The 16,217-nt window shown below is 48.8% G+C and overlaps 1 protein-coding gene across 1 annotated transcript in view; it reads right to left on the reverse strand.

Moving 5' to 3' along the window:
- The window catches only part of LOC311225271 (neurobeachin-like), a gene marked incomplete at its 5' end in the record, with an annotated part of 544,672 nt that overhangs the window by 39,157 nt on the left and 489,298 nt on the right, over positions 1 to 16,217 (reverse strand).

Here is a 16,217-nt window from a genome sequence, read left to right on the forward strand (position 1 = left end):
CCCTCAAACTGAACAGTGACATCTCCTTAGCAAATGATCTCAATTCCTTCTATGCGAGGTTTGAGGCTGTGAATAACAACACCAGCCTACAAACCACGGCAATGGGGGGGGGGGTCTGCTGATGGAGACTCAGTGTTCAGGGTAACAGAGCATGAGGTGAGACGGATCTTTAAAAAAGTGAATATCAGGAAGGCAGCAGGACCGGACGGCATCCCCGGCCGCGTCCTAAAAGTCTGTGCCGACCAACTGGCCCCGGTATTCACTGACATCTTCAACCTGTCCTTGGAACAGGCTGTCATCCCCACCTGTCTGAAGAAGTCCACCATCATCCCTGTACCCAAAAAATCTACGCCCACTTGCCTCAACGACTACCGCCCTGTAGCCCTCACCTCCATAGCCATGAAGTGCTTTGAGAAGCTAGTGAAGGGCTACATCTGTTCCTCCCTCCCCATCAACCTGGACCCTCTGCAATTTGCATATCGCCCCAACAGGTCCACGGAGGACGCCATAGCCCATGTGCTGCACACAGCAGCATCACATCTGGACAAGAGGCAGGGGAACTATGTGAGAATGCTGTTCATCGACTACAGCTCAGCATTCAATACCATAGTCCCCTCCAAACTCATAGCCAAGCTCAGGGACCTGGGCTTGAACTATGACCTGTGCCAGTGGGTCTTGGACTTCCTGACGGGCAGACCCCAGGTGGTAAGAGCCGGCAACTGCACCTCCTCATCCATCACGCTCAACATAGGGGCCCCCCAGGGCTGTGTTCTGAGCCCCCTCCTCTACTCCCTGTACACACATGACTGCGTAGCACAGCGGAACAACAACACCATCATCAAATTTGCTGATGACACAGTAGTGGTGGGCCTGATCTCTGCCAACGACAAAAGGGCCTACCTGGAAGAGGTAGAGAACCTGTCACAGTGGTGTCAGGAGAACTGCCTCTCCCTGAACGTCAGCAAAACAAAAGTTGTGGACTTCAGGAGGTCGGGGGTCAAGGACTACAGCCCCCTCAGCATCGACGGGGCACCGGTTGAGAGAGTGAACAGTTTCAAGTACCTCGGAGCCCACATATCCGAGGACTTGACATGGACCACACACATTGACAGTGTAGTGAAGAAGGCACGACAACGCCTCTACTTCCTCAGGCGCCTAAGGAAGTTCCAAGTCAGTCAGAAGATCCTTAGGAACTTCTACTCATGTACAATAGAGAGCATCCTGACCGGCAACATCACCTCCTGGTTTGGGAATAGCACTGCACAAGACCGTAGCAGACTACAAAGAGTGACACGTTCAGCCGAACGCACAATTGGAGGGGGGCTTCCCACCCTCCAGAACATTTACTACAAGCGGTGCAAGGGGAAGGCTAAGAGAATTATTAAGGACTCGAGCCACCCGAACAACTGCCTCTTTGAACTGCTGCGGTCAGGCAAGCGATACCGGAGTCTTAAGGCGAGCACAGAAAGACTCAGAAGAAGCTTCTACCCCCAGGCCATCAGGCTGCTAAACGAACAATAATCGCTAAACGAACAATAATCACTATGCAACAACCATCAAATGCACACAGCACACACACCCACACACTCACTCAAACAAACAACACACTGCAGCACCCACTCTCCACACTTTAGATCACACAAACACACTTACACTTTATATTTATTGATAAAGGATTTGCACTACAACTCGTACACCTACTGTGAATTGTACCTAAATTGCACCTCGTCCCATTTCTCCATTTCTGCCTTGCACTATATAGTATTGTATATAGTATTGTATATTAGTACACTCGTCCCATTTCTCCATTTCTGCCTTGCACTATATAGTATTGTATATAGTATTGTATATTAGTACACTGCACAGTATTGTATATTGTATGGTAACTACGTCTATTCTGCATCGAACATTGTACATATGTCTAAACTGAACACTGTGACCTTTTTTTTACTTCTAATTTTACTATGTTTTTATTTCATACTTATCTTGTCTTGCACAGTCTCTGGAGCGCAACAGTAAGAAGCATTTTGTACAAAAGTATTCTGTACTTCTGTATGACAACTATTAAAGAAACTTGAAACTTGAAACTTGAAAAACTTGAAATGAAAACTAAAAAGGCCACTTTTCGGGGGCACAGGTTAAGAGGTTATTAACAAGCCCTTTATTAGTTGAATCAGGTGTGCTGGTGGTGGAATTGAACAAATACATGGAACGGCTGGGGTGCCTCGAGGAGAGGTTTGGGAACCACTGCACTAGTATATATCCAACAAGCCTGATGCTAGGATTAGGCTAGTAGGCTATATATCTAACTAGCCTGATGCTATGACTAGGCTAGTATATAGACCTAGCATGCACCATGCACAACACAGTGCACTGGATCACGTAGTTCAGAGAACTTTCTACCTAGTTTATTTTCTATTTGAACTGGATACTTGGAGTGAAAAGTCCATTTCAAGAGCAGATAAGTGTAACGCAATAATACTGAACAACCCTGATATTACACTCTAGTATATTTAAACTAGGCTATAAACACATTGCGCTGCATCCTTCATGCAGAACTATTCAAATATTCTACACACTCCCTATGAAGTATCTTAGGAGAGGAAACAACTATTAGCATGTTACACTTTGCAAATGTATGGTGACAGAAACCTAAGCACTATGACCGACGCACGTCAACATCCAACCTTTCCCTCTCAGCTCTAATCCTATAGGTCCTAGGTTTATTCTAAAGTATGCCTAAGCATCAAAGCGTGTTTTCCATCTGATCTTCCCTCATATGACAACTGTTATGAAGTGCCAGAAATACGAAAAAAAAATAAAACATGTGAAAGATTCCCCCAGATTATAGGAAAGCAGTCTCGCCTCTCGTCTCTCTCTCTTTCTCTCTATCTCTCTCTCTCTCTCTCACTCCCTCCCTCCCTCGCACAGTCCCATATCTCAACTTCAATAAAGTAGCAGGCTCCTAATGCAGGTATTGGTGGAGGGGGAAAAGATACAGATTTGCATAATCAGTGTCACTATGCATTTGGGTGGTAGGTGGAGTGTGGCAAGATGACACAGCTCTGGTGCTCTGGCAAGACCACTGGGATGAAAGGAGATGAATATGCATTGAGCAACGCTGACAGATCACTGCCCCACATGTCCAGCCAAGTTTGTCAATAACGTTTATGTCACGGGCTGCATTTCACGCTTATTACCGGGGTGCAGCAAGGCTGTCTTAAGTACTCCTACAGTATGATGGGCTAGGAGGAGATGGGGGGGGGGGGGGGGGCTCATCTGGTAGCTTGTTATTTCTGCTCAAAAGAGTGGGGGACTTGTTAAAGATTCTGTATATATATTTTTTTTTTATTTAAATATAAAACACGTAGCAAATACAATGTTTATATAAAAAAATACATAATTCTTTAGACTTCTGATTAGGGCCGTACTGATATCACTTTCACTCCCACCTTTACTGATGCCACTTACCACTCTGGGCTACTGATCAGACATCCATTACTTTTACTGATCAGCATAGACTCAGACTTATTTTTTTGGGGTCACTGGACAAAAGAAAAGATAATTTTCACCAAAAGAGACCTCTAACATCTTTCTGCATCATGGTATCATATTTTAGTATAGGGGGAAATTCTCTGGTATCGATACCCTGTTTTAGCCTGGTATCAGTCTGGTATCAGTTCAATATCTGATAACAGTATCAGCGCATCCCTACTTCTGAAACAGTGGTGCTCATAGTCCAGCAGCAGGGTGACTTGTGACCCATGAGAAGACTTCCGAGAAGCCCCTGAAAACAATCCGGAATGAGTTTTTAAATAGTTCATTACATACATATATATTTCCTTCTAATGACTAACTAAGAAAGTAAGACATGATGATTGAGGCGGCTGTAGCAGGATGCCTGCGCTGATCCTAACAGAATACCTAACAAATCATCCTATCGTATCACTGATAGCAGTAAACATCCTATGATTGACAGAGAAAACAGATCAAATGGCCTCAGGCTCTGTCAGTTTAAAAAATTGGCCCGCTGGCGAAACGATCCGACGCCTTTCGGTATATATGCAATAATCCACGCTAACTTTTCCCTAGCATACAAGTAATACAAAATGCATGGATGTTAGTTAGAAATTAGTTAGGTATATTTTTATTCGGCAGCCAGAAAATATGTGAGTTCACAGACACACACACACATGCACACATGAAGAGGCATGCGAGTGCGCGCTCACAGGCGCACACACAAACACACACTTAGCGAGCACATCATCCCGATAAATAGCTTGAGAGTGCCTCCACTAAGGAGCTTGAGAGAAGGGATGCAGTCATTTGGGATAGGGTCCTTTCAGCAAGCCTTCACTAATGGGCCTCCTTCAGGGCCTTGTCAGCCTTAAGATGACTGAAATCTGCATGGCCTGGATACCCAGCCTCCACTGGCTGCCACTGAGGGTGCCAAGCTGATCGCTTTAAATCCCACTTTTCAGGGTGTTTTCTTTTTTTTCTTCTTTTTCTTTCTGGGGTGGGTGGGGGCCTCGGAGCGAGCGAGACAGAGAGGAAGAGGAAGAGAGAAGGAGACAAGGATGGAGAGGCGGAGGAAGAGGCAGGCGGTTAGAGAGAGAGAGGGCCCTGATGAGCAATGAGCGCCTCGCTCGTCCTCAATTAATCTTGTCTCTCCACCTTTGCTTTGGCGCTTCCCTCCGCACCAAGGTAATAACGACACCCTCATCCATTATCCTTTTATCCTCCGTTATTCACCGGGAATTGCTTAATAACATGCTACAGATTTGTCTCCCATCGTATAATTCGTCTTGTCGTTCGCAGTATATCATCTGGAAAACACACAGGCCCCTGGTTCCCCCCCCCCCCCTGCCGGACACTCTTTGAGGATTATCCTGGGTGACACCTTCGAGATGCAGACGGGAGCATAATTTTTTTTCTTCCCAGGCACGAAGCAGAATTACCCCGATTTATCTGTTACAGCCAAAAGCACAACAAGCCATTCAGGGGCACAGAGCGAAAGGTAGAACAGGTTCTTATCAGGCTCCCCTGAACGGGGAGAGCTTGTAAATTTATGCTAATGAGGGCCTTTTGTCACAGAGGCTAACCCCTCGGGACTGTGCGGGGGCTTGCAGGGGATGATAATCTGGCTGTTGAGTGCACTAGATAATTTGTACTTTATCCGCTTGTAATTATATAGTTTAAATCTTTTTACCCCGGCGCTAATCCCGCAGTGCGAGGAAACGTGTCTCACCTATCTCCACGACGCGTCTCAGGCGGCGTCAGCACCGCGTTCAGCTCTCTCTCTCTCTCTCTCTCTCTCTCTCTCTCTCTCTCTCTCTCTCTCTCTCTCTCTCATGAACTCACATTTGGAGGAGTAGGAGGAGGAGAGCGCGGCGCTGATATAATTACTCTGACTTTCTGTATCTCGCGCTGAGAAGAATCCACCCCCTCCCTGTATCACCGTGATCCACGTTGGCAGGCGAGCCGAGCTCATACCCCGGGGGGGTTGCGGAATACGACCCGGTATAGGAGGTGAAAATGTGGCACTGGGGGCGCCTGAATGAGCCCCTCCCCGTTTGCGTGCCCCACCTTTTGTCAGGGTGGAGGAGGGATGGAGAGAGAGAATAGAGTGGAAGGAGTGGGAGGCTATAGGTTCAGTCTCTGTGGCTCAGCTTTTTAGGGGGAGAGGGAGGAGGGGTGGGGGGGGGGGGGGGGGGGTCTCTGCTGTCCAGTGGGACCGTCTTGCATGCCTGCCAAAGCCGACAGCCCCTGACAAGCCGCTTGGCGTGCTGTAATTTGACTAATTACATTGGATTAGACCATATTAATGCAAGCTGTTTTCTCCAGGGTCATTGACCCACCCAATGTGGCCCTTGCTTTAGCTTCGCCCCCCAAGTTCGTTCTGTGTAAACAAAAAGACATACAAGAGAGAAATTAAGACTCTGCCGTTTCCCCGAAAACGATGAAAGAAAGAGCGCAACGCGTATGCGTATCACCGCAAGTGTATTTATTCAGTGACACCAAATATCTCACAAAGGATCCATAGTGTCGAGGCGGCATGTTATCATCACTAGGCACTCTCCCGAGGTACTCCCACGTACGAGTCTTTGATAACAAACCAGCTCCGTTTGCCTTCTTTGTTTCTCGGCAAGAGAGGAAAAACACACAAATAAGGACTTTTTATGAATCCCACAGAACCCCCGGAGTTCACAGAATGATTCCTGGTGCAGGGGTGGGGGGTGGGGGGCTTCACCATATGCTGACAGCAATAGTGCAGCATTTCATTTTAATCTCACTTTTTGCCTTAGCAAAATATTAGGGGTGAAACTGGACTCTGATTGATAATACAGCTTTCAGTTTTGTTTTTTCCCACCAAGGAATGCTATTTGATGTTTTAAATAGAGCTATTAGCAATACAAGAACTTGAACAGTGGACCATATTCACACGGCGGCCATTTTGCTCTTATGTCACACTCGGGTTTGGGATTTATTTTCACCCTGTTCACACCATATTGACACCGCGGCCATTTTGCTCTTATGTCACGCTCAGGTTGGGTGAACAGGGTGGAGAGAAATCCCAACCTGAGCATGACATAAGAGCAAAATGGCCGCTGTGTGAATATGGTAAAGTTTTAAGAAATTCTTGGACATTTTGAAAAAACTCTGAAATAGCAAATAATTATACATCAATGGAGGGTAAGCCTGCCTCCATTTGCATATGTTTAAAAATCTAAAATGAATAATTTTACGGGTGAGAAGAGTGAGGAAATGAGGCATAGAATGTAGGTTTTAAACACAACGGCCCTCCCAATTGTACCAAAATCAATTTAACCTTCGCACACACACAAAAGAGCAGCAGCTCCCACTATCAGTATGTGCTTCTCCTGCCTTGAACTCGGTGTAATAATAGGCTTAAGACGGGCGTTATGAAGACAGAATACCAAGGAGGCTTACAGCCGAGTGGTTTCATCAAACATTTAGGCAAAAGGTTCCAAGGGGGGCTGGAGGGGGGGGGGGTGATGAAAGAAGGTAAAGCTTGGAAATGGGCTTCTGGGATCCGCAGCCCTTATTGTACAATAGTCACATCAAATTAATACTGAGGGCCATTTGCAGCCTTTCTTCTCCCCAGCTTTTCAGAACGGATTAAGCTATGAAAACTCAGAAATTACTAAAGCACCTATTAGGCATTATGCTCTCCCCTTTATTCTCTCTCCCTTTGAAAGCCTCTGAATGTGCCTCGGCATTCACTACCCTTCACACACACAGAAAAGGTTATTGTTTGCACGCTTGGTGGAACACAATGATGTTTTTTCTTTATATATATATAAAAATGTGTGATGTAAAACACACATTTCCACCTTAAAGGGGCACTTCACCAAAAGAAACAAAGATGATTCATTTTTGCACATAATCTCACACACACCATGTCCAAAAAACTCAGTTAACAGTTTTGTACACATTGATTTAGTTTGACAGTTATTGAGAGTAAATGAGTTTGAATCTCACACACACACACATCCAAAAAACCCTATAAACAGTTTTGCACACATCCATTTAGTTTGACAGTTATTGAGAGTAAATGAGTTTGAATATGGCCACCGGTGATGTCATCTGGGACATTGAATACTGTTGTGTTAATTACAGCACCATGAAATAGCAATACCTTGTCTTAAAGAGACTGCTGCCTTATTATTTCATTGAGCTGTAATTAACACAACACAGGGATTCAATGTTCCCAATGGCATCACTGGTGGCCATATTCAAACTCGTTAACGTTAGGTTATGACTATAACCAAGTTCTGTTAGTTAGGGGCGATGCTTGGCATCGCCTTCTGCACTATCTCGCGTACGTGCACGCGTACTGAATAAACCACAAATGTACCTCTAATACCAGTATTAGTCTGACCACACCCCTCATCAGCTTACCTTCATAAGCAGGTGTGTGGTCACCTGCTCTCCTCCTTCCCAAGCTTTCACCACAAGGTGAGGACAAGGGCTGCAGCGGCGTCCGATGCCAAGCATCGCCCCTAACTAACAGAACTTGGTTATAGTCATAACCTAACGTTCTGTATCGTTAGTGGCTTAGCTTGGCATCGCCTTCTGCACAAGGGAGGCCAAGCGGAGCCACTTGGCTGACAAATACACCCCGCTGACAGCCCCCCAAAACCATCAGAACAGGGAGGGCCGAGCCCCCCCGACCCCCCCTAATGGAGGGTAGCCCCCCTATTAGGGACGTCACGGGAGGGCGACGGACCCGACCGCGCGAAGAGGCACTCAAGCAACTCAACGCACAGGGTGAGCAGACCGTGGCTTGACCCACGACTACACACACGCACAACCCGCATGCCACCCGGGAACGAACGGAGGAACAACCTCGTTACTGCCCCCAGAATCACGGGGTCAAGGGCAAACCCAACCCCGTGGCAAGGCCGTAGCAGCGGAGCACGAAGGAAGACCCAGACCCACCAAAAGGACTGGACTCCCTGGAATGGGGGCCCGGAGAAGTCCACGATGCCAGCATCAAGACCCCACCAGGTGGGCACGTAGTGCCCCGCCCCCCACATCGCCAGCGTATTCGGACAAAGGCCCCTCAGCTAGCCGAGCGGGCCCCGTCCCCCCAATAGTACACCGCCTGGCACACTGACCCTGCAGAACAGGCAGTCAGCATGGCCGTAAGCACACAAAAAAGGTTAACCAACGGAAGCAGGCAGCGCACCGGGGAAAAACCAGGCAACAGGCTGTTAACCCTAGCCTGGAGACTGCGGACGAGACAGGCGCCAGAGGGGACAGCTGAACACAGCCGCCCCGGCGGAAGGAGCGTAAGCTGGCGGTGTTGCATGACCAAGCCTCCATTTAACAACCCCCACCCAGAGGGGTCGAGGCAGAGAAGGCTGACACGATTGGCAGACGTCATGAACGTGCAGGGGCACCCTCAACCGGTGAACCCGGGAGTTGACACTGCTCCAACACACCAGGGAATCAACCACCTCGGTGTTACCCAATGCGGTGGTTGTTCCTATAACCCCTCAAGAAAAAACTCCAAAACACACCTGCGGGTATACACCGGCTATACCGCAGTACAAGTGTTTCAGTTTCCAAAAAGGGTTAACCCAGGCCTACGGGTCGCAAACATCACTTCGGACCGGGCCTGGCGGTACGGGAAGCACAGGGTCACCAGAGGAGGTCAAAAAACCACCCCCACAGGCCCCTCTTCGCCATGCGTGAGAGAGGAGCGAAAAATAATGGAGAACCAGCCCCTAAGCACACCGTACCTGGTATTCCCCGGCGGTCTCCCAACCAAGTACTAACCAGGACCAACCTGTGTAGCGGCCGAGATCCGACGAGATCGAGCGCGTACAGAATGGCATGGCTGTAAGCCATGACGACAGTGCTGAGTAAAAACATACCCAACCAGGGTCTCCATAGCGCTTAACCCTGTGACACCCAGACCGACCTGGCATTTTTCCCCCTGAAAAAAGCCCAAGTCCCTCAGGGTACCAGAACAGCAGATCTGCATCCCCGGCGGACAACGGGTTCAACTGATCTGGACCAGCGTGACCAGAACCAGTCCCGTGCCCTAACCACGCCGACATGCCTACTCCAGGAGAAGGGCAGATATGCGTGTTGATCTTAACATGAAAAGAAGGCGCCACCCAGACGTCGGGACGAACCGCGCCTGGTGGCCCACCCCAAGGGCGTGAGACCCCACTACATATGTTCAGATCCATCCCGTCATCATCCCCCAGACATGAACGAGAATCCGTCGACAACCCACCCAGGTCATGGGATGTGGTCGCCGGAAGAGGAAAAACCCCCATCTCAGTTGCTTTATAAAAACGCTGTTTCAACCACAAGCAACTAAGGCGTGCCAGTCAATCGCCTGTTTACAGCGAGCTAGCACTATACGTGCGTCGGGACACACCCCCATCAATGAACAGGCTATTTAGACCTGTCATTGAATCCCCAAGGCGCCCAGGGGAACGACAAGAGGGGTGTGACACTCCCTAACTCCAACACTTCTGGAATAGAAAGAAGGAAGCATCAACAGTATGTATCCCAGTCTACACAGCCGGGGTAAAAAATGTTCACATTTTTACATCCCACCACCCTCCCATACGAAAGAGACGGGGATCCCCAGAGAGACTTCCCACGCGAGCTGTACAGATTGAAAAGGATATATTGCACCTTGAGCCATGTAAAAAACTGGTTTTAGGGCCTCCGGGGAAGAGGCACCGAACCCATACACACTCAATAAACGAATTGAATCGAATATACATACAATAGAAAAGGACCCTTCTAGAGGGTCCACTCACTTTGACAATCTGAGGAGGAAGGCTCTGTACTCTGATGGAGGCTTCCTCACATGGATCACATGGAAGAAGGAGTCCGAACTCACAGAAGGCCTGAGTAGGCGCTTGGTGAGGAGGAGCCCTGACCACCCCCCCTGAAAACAGATCCATCACATGGACCTGAACAGCACACGGAAGTCCTACCAACAGAGACGCGCACGGTGACGTACTCTATGGCGGGGGAATTCCTGCGGTGCACACGCCCAATATACCAGGCCGTGGGACCAGGAACTCCCTCCCCCCCCCCCCCCCCCCCCCCCCCGTAACGTGCCGAACCGCCACGTGACGGGAACCTTGAAGGACAGGGGGTGTACCCCTGACCGACAGAACAATGGGGAGAGGAAAGGTTACCAGTTCACCCCTTTACGACCCCACACCCATGATACGACGTAACGACAAAAAGAGAATATGACACAGTCATAGTCAGCTCTATGAAGCGTTTCACAGCTCCACACAGCGCACGAGCTAACCTGCTATCTGATTTTTACTAAGGAAAAACACAGAATAGAGAGGGCTCTAAGAACCCCGGTCCAACATACACATGTGCTTCTGTGGCCAGTACAACCCAGTTGTAGGTCACATGACACACACAACCCATCATCATCACAATGAGAGAATACATCATTCTTGATTAGTATCGACCACAGGCCTTGCTAAGCACACATGACAGCAACCAAACCAATTTCCCTTTAGGAAATAAGTTTCTCCAGCAGATTTAGCACAACCTCAGCAATCAAGCTGAGAGTTACATCGTACCCCTACCACACAAAAGACACAATTAATGCACAACATGTCTGATAGGAGGTGATAAAGTCCCCAGGGAACCGGGGGGGGAAAAACACAATCCTCCTATTTTACCCTCAATACGGCCAGTTAAAACAGGAAAACCTGTTAATGTGTGAACTCACTGTTCATTGTCATTACAGTCTGAGAAAGAACATTCTTTTACTCACTCGTCACCAAGCATAGCTTCATAGGTTAGTTGCCTTAGTAGTGAGTACACGGTACACATAAACACCATGATGTTTCTCACACAACAACCAGATCAATACATCACGACCTGCACGGAGAAGCTATGCCAGTGACAAAAACAGCTCACACACAACCCGCAACGTATCTCAAATGCATTGCAACAACACACGTTTTGGGAAAAAAACACCGTTATTCACAATACATTTAGCAAGGTAAAACCAGAAGACGTGTTTATGAGGTCTGGCCAACCCCGTACCTGCCCGGAACGCAGATCAGCGAAGTGCAGTCACAAGCCACCGTAGAACACATCCGTCCCGTGTTGTTCGATCCGGGCAGCGTCGCCGCTCCACCAGTCGCTACAGTCCTCTTTGTTGACGCAATCCCCGTCTAGGCTCAGGCAGGGTTGACGACATCCCCTGTCAAGGATGACGTCGTGGTCAAGAGTGTAAAACATGTTAAAAATCAAAGCACGTTCAACAGAATAGCATCAAGCTAACGCTGCTCCAACCGTTCGGGTGCTATCGCTTCCGCTCGCGAGACGCCGATCTACGACGCACGCGATCAGGAGCGAGCTCCCGGCGGCGGCGAGAAGCCAAGCTACCCCGCGCCAGCCACCGACCGGCTAACCGTAAGCTATGAACATGTAAACAATGAATAACACTCACCCAGACAGGCCGCCGTTCTGAACCCTCCTCACTTTTTAAGAGAAAGAGAAAACAAGACGTCAACACCGCTTCACAACGGTGACATTAACACGTCCGGCGGAATCAGCACAGTACCAACTGGCCTGTATAGCTGACTTTGAACTGAATCTGCCGCTATCGCACATTACATGCACATATCCCCTCGTGAAGGAATACTCTCATTTGGATATGAAAGATGGGGTCTTAACACGGTGACAGAGAGAATCCACTCGTCCAGAACACACAGGATCACCAGTGTCAATGGTCGCGGCCCACTAGTTAAAATATAAGGTCGCCAGACCAAGGCCTTCTGTCGCCTAGACGGCTAAACAAAGACCCTAGCCTGGGGCCGGTTTTGATAAACTTTGTCAAGTAGCCCCCATAGCAATAACAGACAAGTGGAGCCCGCCAGCAAACACTACTCACCCAACCTGGAACGCACCGCTCCTTCACAACAGCGGCATGTCCGACAGTTCAGCTGTGGCCTGACAGGTTTCACCCCAACAAACACAGCAAGGAACTGCAGTTGAGAAGCATGCAGCGGCGTGCTCCCAATACGAAAACCGGTGGAGGGTTTGTAGAATGATCATCATCTTCTAGACACTCCAGTACGAAGACAATATCGCCGTATTTTCTCGAAAATAGTGAGAGAGAAAATAAAGATATGATGTCAACGTATCCTTGTTTCCCAAGCTGTTCCTAATCCAATTTCTTCCATCAGGTGTCAAGTGTGGGGATCTACCGAGGCACCTCTTCCTTGTGGTGAAAGCGAGAAGGAGGAGAGCAGGTGACCACACACCTGCTTATGAAGGTAAGCTGATGAGGGGTGTGGTCAGACTAATACTGGTATTAGAGGTACATTTGTGGTTATTCAGTACGCGTGCACGTACGCGAGATAGTGCAGAAGCGATGCCAAGCTAAGCCACTAACGATACAGAACTCTCAATAACTGTCAAACTAAATGAATGTGTACAAAACTGTTCGTTTTTTGGACGTGTGTGGGATGATGCGCAAAATAAATAAGCATTGTTTCTTTTTTGTGAAGTGCCCCTTTAACTATAAGGGGGGGAAAATGTAAAGGCATCCCCACGCATTGTAAATAAAACAGGTCAATACTGTCCTATTCTACACAAAACATGTAACTGTATCAAAATAAGCAATCGACCTTTTGTAGCTCCACAGTGATCCCATATCAAGTCAAATTGAATGTTTTGACGGGTCCTACTAGACCTCTGGTTGTGTGTGTGTGTGTGTGTGTGTTATGACAGAGGCCATAGTACCAATGGCAGTTTGTTGAAAGCCTCCGAGGGTGTTGCCACAGTGTTGAAGGGCCACTAAGGCTGGGGCTCTCTCTCTCAGGCTCTCTGCACCTCTCTCAGGGCGCGTTCAAAAGGAGCGCCGGGAGTGCGTGAATTGTAATTATAGCTCCTAACAGGATTCAAGAGGGCCCGAGCGGTGGCACTGGGAACCAGGTCGTGTGGAGTTAAACGGCTGTCAGACGCTCAAAGATCCCCAGCATGTGAACCGGCAACACAAAGACGGGCCATAGCCACTTCCAGGAACCTCTAATATACCCACACTCTCTCTCTCTCTCACACGGAGAGAGAGAGAGATTAAAGATCAGATATGGCCCTTTTAATGCACCCATTCACCCAAAGTTCACAACTACGTAAGTCATTATGCGTTTTCGGCCACACCACCATTCCCGAGCTTTCGAGAAGGGGTTAAATCTATTCTGTATAAATACGGGACATATAGGGACTTGAAGACATAATGGACACCGGCTAGTGTGAGTTATGTTAAATCGACCAAAATAAGTACTCGGTATTCCTGGCTTGAATGAACCGTACAGTGGTAGAACACGTGGAATGCTGACACAGCAACGCCGTTCAAAGAGTCAGAAACGATCTGACGCCTTTCGGCAATATGCAATAATCCACGCTAACTTTTCCCTAGCATACATGTAATACAAAATGATTGAAAGGAAAATGAGTTAGGTATATTTTTATTTGGCAGCGAGAAAACATGTGAGTTCACAGACACACACACACACAATGCACACATGAAGAGGCATGCGAGTGCGAGTGTGCACACACAGCAGGCGCACACACACAAACACACACTTAGCGAGCACACACACCATCCCGATAAATGGGGTAGCAGGTGAGAGGACCGGGCACAGAGCAGGTAACAAGTGCCACCTGAGTAGCAACCAAACCAACCACACCACAGCGTCCCCGCGTCCCCCCCCAAGGGGGCTAATGGACAATGGAACACACCGTTTGTGGTCCCCTGACAGTTTCAATGACTCAACAGGGCACAAGCCTACCCCCCCGGTCCCCCCCCCCCCCCTACTAAACACTGAACACCCCAGCCTTCAGCAGGTCCCTAACCAACCCCAGCGTCCCCCCCCCCGTCCCCCCCCAATAGCACCAAAAGCCCCAACCTTCAGCGTGAAGCCTCCTATATATGACCCATATTAAACTACTAATAGGATTGAGAGCCGCTCGGGAAAAGAAAAAATTCAACCATAGTTCATTCAACCGGGATTTTCTTTGGCATTCCTTCCAGCAGTTTGCGTCCTCAACAATAACATTCAAGATACGAGCGGCTGAAAACGTTTCACTTTCAAAAAACGCCGGCAAGGAATTCCCCCCCCCCCAAAAGAGAACGGGAGCATAGGCAAAACCTTTTTCTCACCAAGGCAAAAGGGGCGGGGGGGGGGGGGGCTATTTGATTTTCACAGGGTGCCAAGTGACGGACTGAAACAAAGCCCGGCGCTGGCCATTGTGGAGCCTTCACCGCCGTAATGGTCTTAAAGTGGATACAAGCAGGGTCCCATTCAGAGGTGACCGGGCCGCTCGGCGCTCCTCTCCACGTCTTAAAAAAAGACCAAACTCCACGCCGAGCGAAGAACTCGGAGAGGTCAACCGGTCGGCCGGGAGGGAGGGAGGGGCCGAGTTCGCCCCTTCCAACGCCGACCAGTCACTCTCTCTCCCACGTGATGCGACTTCTCGTCGACGCGTTTGCACTAATTATATAGGGAATAAATACCGCCGCAACAACAACATCAATCACGTTCATTACGGAAATGGCGTAATGACAATAATTACAATAATATCTCATTAAGGGAGAGAGAATGAGAGACGGGGGAGAATTAATAGCAGACAGGTGTACGACACACCGCAATTATGGAACCTGAAATTAGTTCATCGCCTCCAGGCAAATAGAGGAAAAAGAAAAAAGGCTGTGAGTGAGCGAGGGAGTGTGGAGTGTGTGTGTGCGTGTGTACCCATGTGTGTGTGTGTGTGTGTGTGTGTGTGTGTGTGTGTGTGTGTGTGTGTGTGTGTTTGTGTGTGTGCATGTGTACAGTATATGTGTGTGTAAGCGTGTAAAACCGGGATGGGAGAGAGAGGGAGTGATAGAGAGAGAGAGAGAGAGAGAGAGAGAGAGATAGGGAAGGAGGGAGAAAAAAAGGAATTGCAATAAGCAAACAAACATGTCTTAAATGTGTAAATTAGAGAGAAAAGTAAGAGAGAAAAGCAGCTTTTCCCCCGCAGGAGGACTCAGATGAGAGGCGCGCAGCCAGACGTGATCAAGGGGTGCCGTGGAGGCTGCGGCAGGCGTCAAGACCGGCACTCAGCCGGCGAGTGGCAGCTTCTCCTTTTCCAGTCAATCATTCATTACGGAGCCAAGTGCTGCGGAGGAGGGCCGTCTCTTTTTGACCTATCATATTACTGCTTCTGTAAACGCCTAATCCACGACCCCCTCCCCCTCCCACCCCACCACCCCCTTTTCCGCTGGATGGTGTCAGCGGTGAGTCGACGCTGCTCTCTCGCCCCGGCTGCCGCTGTGGCACCCCCCCACACCCCCCCTCGCTGGTCCTGCCCCGAGACCCGAGCGAAGACACTTCCTAATGAAATCGTTTGAAATTTAACAAGTAGAACCGCCACGACTCTATCATCGGTTGTTTGGGCCGCGTTTTTTTTCTCCCGCCAGTTTATTTTTATAAACATTCTCTTCTTCAAAACAAATTATAATCACATTTCCTCAACTTTCCCCTCTTTGTCTTTCTGTGACCTCATTCCCAATTCTAGGGAAAAGACACTAAATAAGTCAGGGCATATAGCTGCTCAATCTTTCATTCCGGGGCGGTGGGGGGTGGGGGGGGCAGCAGGACGGCTCTCCTCCTCCTAGCCCCGGGGCTGTTCCTGAG

Source organism: Notolepis coatsorum, assembly GCF_963971535.1.
Source record: "Notolepis coatsorum genome assembly, chromosome: 1".
Classification (NCBI taxonomy): Eukaryota; Metazoa; Chordata; class Actinopteri; order Aulopiformes; family Paralepididae; genus Notolepis; species Notolepis coatsorum.